Source organism: Dreissena polymorpha, chromosome 13 (assembly GCF_020536995.1).
Source record: "Dreissena polymorpha isolate Duluth1 chromosome 13, UMN_Dpol_1.0, whole genome shotgun sequence".
NCBI lineage: Eukaryota > Metazoa > Mollusca > Bivalvia > Myida > Dreissenidae > Dreissena > Dreissena polymorpha.
Genome location: NC_068367.1, coordinates 7,422,427 through 7,430,691, shown reverse-complemented (window position 1 = coordinate 7,430,691; position 8,265 = coordinate 7,422,427). Strand labels below are relative to the sequence as shown.

At 36.3% G+C, this 8,265-nt stretch overlaps 1 long non-coding RNA gene across 5 annotated transcripts in view; it reads right to left on the bottom strand.

The window, feature by feature from the left end:
- Positions 1-997: 997 nt before the first annotated feature.
- Positions 998-8,265, bottom strand: part of LOC127855779 (uncharacterized) — a 33,413-nt gene continuing 26,145 nt past the window's right edge. For all 5 annotated transcript variants that reach the window (XR_008037734.1, XR_008037732.1, XR_008037733.1 and 2 more), the window contains 4 exons: positions 7,738-7,897; positions 7,349-7,435; positions 5,589-5,748; positions 998-5,286 (listed from right to left, as the gene is read on the bottom strand). This is a non-coding gene — a long non-coding RNA (uncharacterized LOC127855779). The remainder of the gene's footprint in view (positions 5,287-5,588; positions 5,749-7,348; positions 7,436-7,737; positions 7,898-8,265) is intronic.

Genomic DNA, 8,265 nt, shown 5'->3' with positions numbered 1-8,265 from the left:
CATTACACACCCTGGGGCGCACCGCCCACATAGACCACGCCCACCCAAAATGGCCATAACTGATCTTGTCCGGGCCATAACTATGTCGTTTATTGTGGAATTTTAAAATCATTAAGCACATTTTCCCCCATCTTTGGACGGTGTGTCACGCGAAATAATTACGTCGTTATCTCCGAGGTCAAGTTTACACTTGAAGTTCAAAAGTCAAATATGGCCATAAATGAGCTTGTCCGGGTCGTACCAATGTCATTCATTGTCATATATTTATGACCCCGGAAGGGTGGCAGATAGCATTTAAACTATAACATATAGTTTTTGAACTGTCCGTCAGTCCGTCCGTCTGTCTGTTCGTCAGTCAGTCTGTCTGTCTGTCAGTCTGTTCGTCTGTCTGACGACTTTTACATTGCCTATTACTTTTGCAATTTTGAAGATAGCAACTTGATATTTGGCATGGATGTGTATCTCATGGAGCTGCACATTTTGAGTGGTGAAAGGTCAAGGTAATCCTTCAAGGTCAATGGTCAAATATATGGCTTCAAAGCTGCGCAGAAGGGGGCATTGTGTTTCTGACAAACACATCTCGTGTTTTATTCAGTTAACTTCATAATTCAATGTTGATTGTGGGGAATTTAAAATATGCATGACTTTGAAATTTAACTGGATGACATAACCATAACAACATGCGGCGTGGGGATACGCGTCGGCAGAGGCCATTTCTAGTGTTTAGAGTTAATTTGTAATTTTCAAATTCAATAAGACGTCTTTTGTAGAGATGGTGAGAACAAATGGCGTAAAGCAAAAGGGTCTGCGAAGAAAAACATGTTATTCCGTTGCACTGTTAATGCCCAAAGTGGCCATATGACCTTGAAGTGTGACCTTGACCGTTTTGCTATGATACAGGTTCCACTTGGAGAGAAATATCGAATGTTACCAACAATGCAACATTATGTGCATGTTGGAAACGATGTTGTTTTTTTAACAGAAAAGGAAAGTTCCATCAAGTTTAATGTGGATTATTTCCGAAAATGTATTCTGTGATCATACTATAAATAGATTGTAACGGTGTGTACATACGGAATATTACGCTAGTCAATTGTCCCAAGAGTTTGTATCACTCGAGTGGCTTGTGTGATGACGTATCACACGAGAGGCGGAGCCTCGAGTGTGATTCAAAATAGCACAAGCCACGAGAGTGATACACACACTTGACTAGCGTAATATTCCTTTTATTATATACAACAACTAACGCAAACAGTTAACAAATGCATTTTTTACTTTAACAAAACTGACAAAACAATGACTAAAACGGTACGCCATAGTTTATTTAAGACGCGTATGAATACAGTTTATGTAAATTAACGTGTAAACATTCGAATCGGGAAAACACAGGTTTCCGACACGCTTACCTTAATGCCATCGTTAATCCAATTTTTATAACAATGAAGTTGACAACTTTAATCCGATGTTTATAACAAAAACGTTTAAACGATATGCGCTTTCACTTCTATCTTCCATGTCTTTATCGAAACTTAGTTTAAACCACACTATTTTATTGAATTCCTATCGAAATATACATTTATGCATGATAAACACGCACTCCAAAATACGTTTTTAACACATAGTTAACTGTTAAAAAACACCACGTCCGACATGTCCTTGCAGAGTTTAGATAAAACTATCGTGTTTTGTCACAGAAATGACGTCACACGATGTACAACGTAATATATTTCGTAATATAAAATATTTCTTTTTTCGGTGCGTTTAATGTGACGTCATTAAATGGGTCGAAGTAGTCCGGCTAGTATGGTAATACGGAATTGGAAACAGCGAGTAGCGTAATACGGAATTTTTTATTTCACCGATTGATACAACCTGTATTTTGTTAAAAGCATTAAACAGGTATATAGACCGTTCCATAATTTAGTAATTACCCAATTATCTCCCCTGAATACTCTCCGCGTCCGCCATTACACTACTGCCAAACAACCGGTAACATATATAAGAGAGCAACGATTATTCAACGGGTGAATTTCTTTCTTTTTGTAAAACTTGTTTGTTTGTCATGCAAATTGTATGAAATAAAGTTTTTCAGCTAGAGGAGATGTTAAGTTAGTGTTATAACAGAAAAATGTTTGAAAAACGTGCATTTTTTAGGTATTTGTCTAGGAAAATAAACACGTTAACACATTTAAAAAAAAACAACATTTAATTAAACTTAATGCAATATTTATCATTTGATTATATGCATCAATCTTAAAATCGCGTAATCCTTTGCATTCCAGTGTTGAATTGCCCGTTTGTTCTGCATAATCCGATTATCTCGTTTTGATCAGATATTATCCAGACTTAACTAACAACATGGCGTCATCCCGGGGTGTCATAAACCACACTGGGTGGCAGATGACAGTCTGGTCATTAAACACAATTGATGATGCCACCATGTCTTCTCTTTTTGGTAGTATTAAGCAGTCATTTGGTTTAATATTTTACCTCCGACATACTTAACAGTTGCGTTCATTAGATATGTTACATATTGTACAAATTAAAAGTAATGTCCAATATAGAATATCAGAAATTGTACACCGTAAAGATACTAGCCCGTTTAATCCCTGGTTTAATTTATGAAAAAAAGTATTTGATAATTATAAAATTTACCTAAAAACATAACATTTAACGTATTTAGCGGGTATCGGTTAATTAAAACTACGTCATTTCGTATGAAGATTTAATGTTACGGCAATGCACGAACGACATCATAAAACAAGAAATTACATTTGACACGAACGGGGGTAAATATTGTTTAAAAAAAATATTAATATAGATATATGTGTGTTAAAATGTTAGATATTTGCCACTCATACTCACTAGTAACGAGTTTTCAATATACATGAATATACAGTTCAAATTGCATCATGTAAAGTTGTGTTTTTCAGTTGTATGTTTATATTCCTCAATAGCGTCATTCTCTGTATAAAACCCATCAAATTAAAATTACATGTTAACATGTCATGCACTTCGCTTTTAATAGGGCTTTGTAGTACGTTTATTTTCAATGCACCCCTTATACTTTCTATTACTCACGTGTTTATCACACTAACGTACTCATGCCATTCATAATTATATTTTTATAATTAGATGTATTACTATTGTAATTTATTGAAGCTTTTCTGCAAAAAATATTACGGCTTATGCATAGAGCTCTTTGTTGTGTCAAATTGTCGGCCTTTCAGTCTTCAGATAATCTTTAATTTGATGCTTATGCCGCGTTTTTAAAGTTGCAAATAAATGTATTAATAAATTCGTTTGGCGCTTAATAATATATTTTTGAAATATTATTTAGGTGTTTTTATTTTTCGGAGTTTTTTTGTGTGGATTAATTGACTAAACATTTGGTGTCGTTATCCATATGTTTTGCCTTACTTCAAAGACCTATAAAATACATTTTTTAGTATTTTTTAGCTTTATAGCTGTTAAATGATTCACAGATGAAAATATAGATATATCACATAGATCACATTCTCTTCATCTTCCGAATAATCACATAAAAGATCGTCAAGATCAATATCACTCTCTCATAATAAAAAGCTCGTTTTTTAACGTGACAAAATTCCATAATTAAATATAAATCCAAACCACAATTTTTTATCTTTGATATCAGTTAGAACAAGAAAAATAAAGAAAGGCGTATCAAAAATATCATACTTAATATAATATGTTATGATTTTGGAATGTAGATTTTTACCACATGAGACCAATTACAAACAATTAGCGGTAATTAATTGCGCGAGAATCTTTAATAAGTATTAATTAAAATATAAATTGCTTGATGTTGCGGCTATTAAAATCAACACAACAATACATGCGTGAATTGTTTGTGAAACGTTAAAAGTAACAAGTCTAAGACATAGTATGAGCGACTGAACCGGCAAATTTTCGCCGATGATTACCACTTGATTACAGATATAAAAAACAAATACACGAAAGCATTTTAAACATTTTATTTGTAACAATCAATCTCAACTTCAAACAATCATTTAAACAACAAAAATGTGATAATCGCCTCACATTAATTCATTAAGTAATTTATTTATCCGACAACGGTTAAGCGGGTATTCTCTACGTTTTTGGCTTTTGGAATCGCAGTCTCGCACCAGTTAGCAGCAGTGTAATGGCGAACAGTCACGTGACTGACAATATGGTGGCGGTCAATTTATCGATTATGGAGGTTACGCATGCGCAATTAATTTCCTTCTATATTACATATAAAATAGTTGAAGTTCGATATCAATTTTTACCATGATCAAGCGCATACCCACTATATCATCATACATCATTGGAAAGATTAATGCATAATCTTTTGAAAAAAATGCATGTCATTAAATTCTATACGCGCAAACTCAAAATATTTACCTTAGAATAGGCAAACCGGTTTTGACAGCTGTGCAGACAACCATTTTGGGCTCAAATAGTATGACCTACTTTCGAAGCCGGGAACCATCAACACAAAAAGTAGAGCACAAAAATGGCTTATTTTCTTATTGCTTACAAATATACCTTCAAGTTGATACCAAAACCAACCATTTGCAATGTATTTTACAAATCCTCGGCAGCATGCACTCAACAATGTGTGCTAAGTATCAAACTGACTGCATGTAACCCTAAAAACAGGAGTTCCGGTCTGGGGTTATGTGACCTTTAAGAGAACCCAACCCCTTCAAATTTAAATTAAAGGCACTTTTCCCACAGGTATAATCTGTTTTGAGAAAGATCACAAAGTTCCGGTACAATGACACACAGATTAATTCATAAAAGTTGCCGTTGAAAGCGCCATGCGTAACAGCGTTTCGCGTCAAGAATTAAGGTAGAAAAGCCAAACTCGGTTACATCATACATGCAGCACTTAGACTCCATACAAGGCATGTCTTTCGATTCTAATAGGCAAAGCTTATCTTACATATGGCTTAATAAGTGAAAAAAATCATCAATGGCAATATTTGTGCATCAAAGCAGGTTTTGAACTGGATTCGAACAAACTTTTTATATTTTTTTTGCACATTTTAGGTAAAATCCATGTAGAAGCAGCAATGCTGATGTCATTTGACCCAACAAAAGGGCTCGCTTGCATGGAAAAACAACACACTAGGCTTCCTGACTAAAAAAAGTCATCGTCAGACATGAGCTTTAAGTCTTTTGTCACACCTGGACCTATGATTCCTCGGCTCGAGTTCCGTCTAGGGCAGGCTCCGGAAAGTGTCAGTCTGGCCCGGGTGCTCAATTCCGTGTAATCTGAGAAAACAAAAAAGGTTTTTTGTGCGCATTTGCCCATTACGGTGCCAACTAATGTAAGTTAGATACAATTAGAGTAAGCTTTCAATAGTCTTTCTCGCTTTATTTGCTGCAAATGGTTAATTCACCACGCCGGCATCACATTGTCGGGCACACCGGCAAAGTTATCGCCACAAAGTTTGGTTTCAGAGCTGCAGTCAATGTAAAACACACAAATTTCCTAATTTTGGTGACAAAAGTGTGCCAGGATATCAAAGAAATCATTTTACAATAGATTTAATTGAAAATAACGGCGTACTAACCTGCAAAGACACCGATCCTCTCGACACGACTGGGCGAGTGTTGAGGGCCGTCTCCGAATCAGTCACACTGTACAGTTTTTGATGGCCTGTCACTTCAGCCGGACTTGTAAACCAATTGGACGACAGTTCAGGCAGAGCTATAGACCCATTTCGACACCGCCTACAAATGCACACTTAGGTTTACGCATAATATTAAGGTCACTTAAATACAGATTCCCTGGTGTTTTTCATGCAGGGTCTATCGCAACAACATTCTTCCAGGAAAGAAAGCATAATATTATTATCATTTTTGTGTTTTCAGCTGAATACTTGATTTTACTTGAACTCAGCGAGATATCCAAACAGGTAAAATAAGGCAAAGTAGTGTTATTCTGAGTAGATCTGCCTGAATGGGTTGAAGGCGAAGGCGGATAGAAGTGTAGGTCCAAAATTGGCGGGCATTTTTAACAGAAAAAGGCTCAAAAAGTAAACAATAATAATAAATACAGATGAAATAAAGACATGCATTAGGTTCATTATTGAGATTGATGCAAATTAATGTCAAAATGGCACTGAAAAACAATACCGGGTGTTTAAGTAGTCTTAGAATATGTCTCCGGAACAGGTTTCGGTGTGATTTTCCAGCATTTACCCCCCTTATGACCCCAAGTGCAACAGCCCAATTGCAAACAGCCCTTATTTGGGTCAAAATGACATCTGGCAGTTATGTTTTGCAATACAGAGAGTTTTTAATGGTCAAATGTCAAAATTCTGGCAGACGACTAACTTGGTCGGATGTGCTTAAAGGTTACGCATGCGCAATTAATTTCCTTCTATATTACATATAAAATAGTTGAAGTTCGATATCAATTTTTACCATGATCAAGCGCATACCCACTATATCATCATACATCATTGGAAAGATTAATGCATAATCTTTTGAAAAAAATGCATGTCATTAAATTCTATACGCGCAAACTCAAAATATTTACCTTAGAATAGGCAAACCGGTTTTGACAGCTGTGCAGACAACCATTTTGGGCTCAAATAGTATGACCTACTTTCGAAGCCGGGAACCATCAACACAAAAAGTAGAGCACAAAAATGGCTTATTTTCTTATTGCTTACAAATATACCTTCAAGTTGATACCAAAACCAACCATTTGCAATGTATTTTACAAATCCTCGGCAGCATGCACTCAACAATGTGTGCTAAGTATCAAACTGACTGCATGTAACCCTAAAAACAGGAGTTCCGGTCTGGGGTTATGTGACCTTTAAGAGAACCCAACCCCTTCAAATTTAAATTAAAGGCACTTTTCCCACAGGTATAATCTGTTTTGAGAAAGATCACAAAGTTCCGGTACAATGACACACAGATTAATTCATAAAAGTTGCCGTTGAAAGCGCCATGCGTAACAGCGTTTCGCGTCAAGAATTAAGGTAGAAAAGCCAAACTCGGTTACATCATACATGCAGCACTTAGACTCCATACAAGGCATGTCTTTCGATTCTAATAGGCAAAGCTTATCTTACATATGGCTTAATAAGTGAAAAAAATCATCAATGGCAATATTTGTGCATCAAAGCAGGTTTTGAACTGGATTCGAACAAACTTTTTATATTTTTTTTGCACATTTTAGGTAAAATCCATGTAGAAGCAGCAATGCTGATGTCATTTGACCCAACAAAAGGGCTCGCTTGCATGGAAAAACAACACACTTGGCTTCCTGACTAAAAAAAGTCATCGTCAGACATGAGCTTTAAGTCTTTTGTCACACCTGGACCTATGATTCCTCGGCTCGAGTTCCGTCTAGGGCAGGCTCCGGAAAGTGTCAGTCTGGCCCGGGTGCTCAATTCCGTGTAATCTGAGAAAACAAAAAAGGTTTTTTGTGCGCATTTGCCCATTACGGTGCCAACTAATGTAAGTTAGATACAATTAGAGTAAGCTTTCAATAGTCTTTCTCGCTTTATTTGCTGCAAATGGTTAATTCACCACGCCGGCATCACATTGTCGGGCACACCGGCAAAGTTATCGCCACAAAGTTTGGTTTCAGAGCTGCAGTCAATGTAAAACACACAAATTTCCTAATTTTGGTGACAAAAGTGTGCCAGGATATCAAAGAAATCATTTTACAATAGATTTAATTGAAAATAACGGCGTACTAACCTGCAAAGACACCGATCCTCTCGACACGACTGGGCGAGTGTTGAGGGCCGTCTCCGAATCAGTCACACTGTACAGTTTTTGATGGCCTGTCACTTCAGCCGGACTTGTAAACCAATTGGACGACAGTTCAGGCAGAGCTATAGACCCATTTCGACACCGCCTACAAATGCACACTTAGGTTTACGCATAATATTAAGGTCACTTAAATACAGATTCCCTGGTGTTTTTCATGCAGGGTCTATCGCAACAACATTCTTCCAGGAAAGAAAGCATAATATTATTATCATTTTTGTGTTTTCAGCTGAATACTTGATTTTACTTGAACTCAGCGAGATATCCAAACAGGTAAAATAAGGCAAAGTAGTGTTATTCTGAGTAGATCTGCCTGAATGGGTTGAAGGCGAAGGCGGATAGAAGTGTAGGTCCAAAATTGGCGGGCATTTTTAACAGAAAAAGGCTCAAAAAGTAAACAATAATAATAAATACAGATGAAATAAAGACATGCATTAGGTTCATTATTGAGATTGA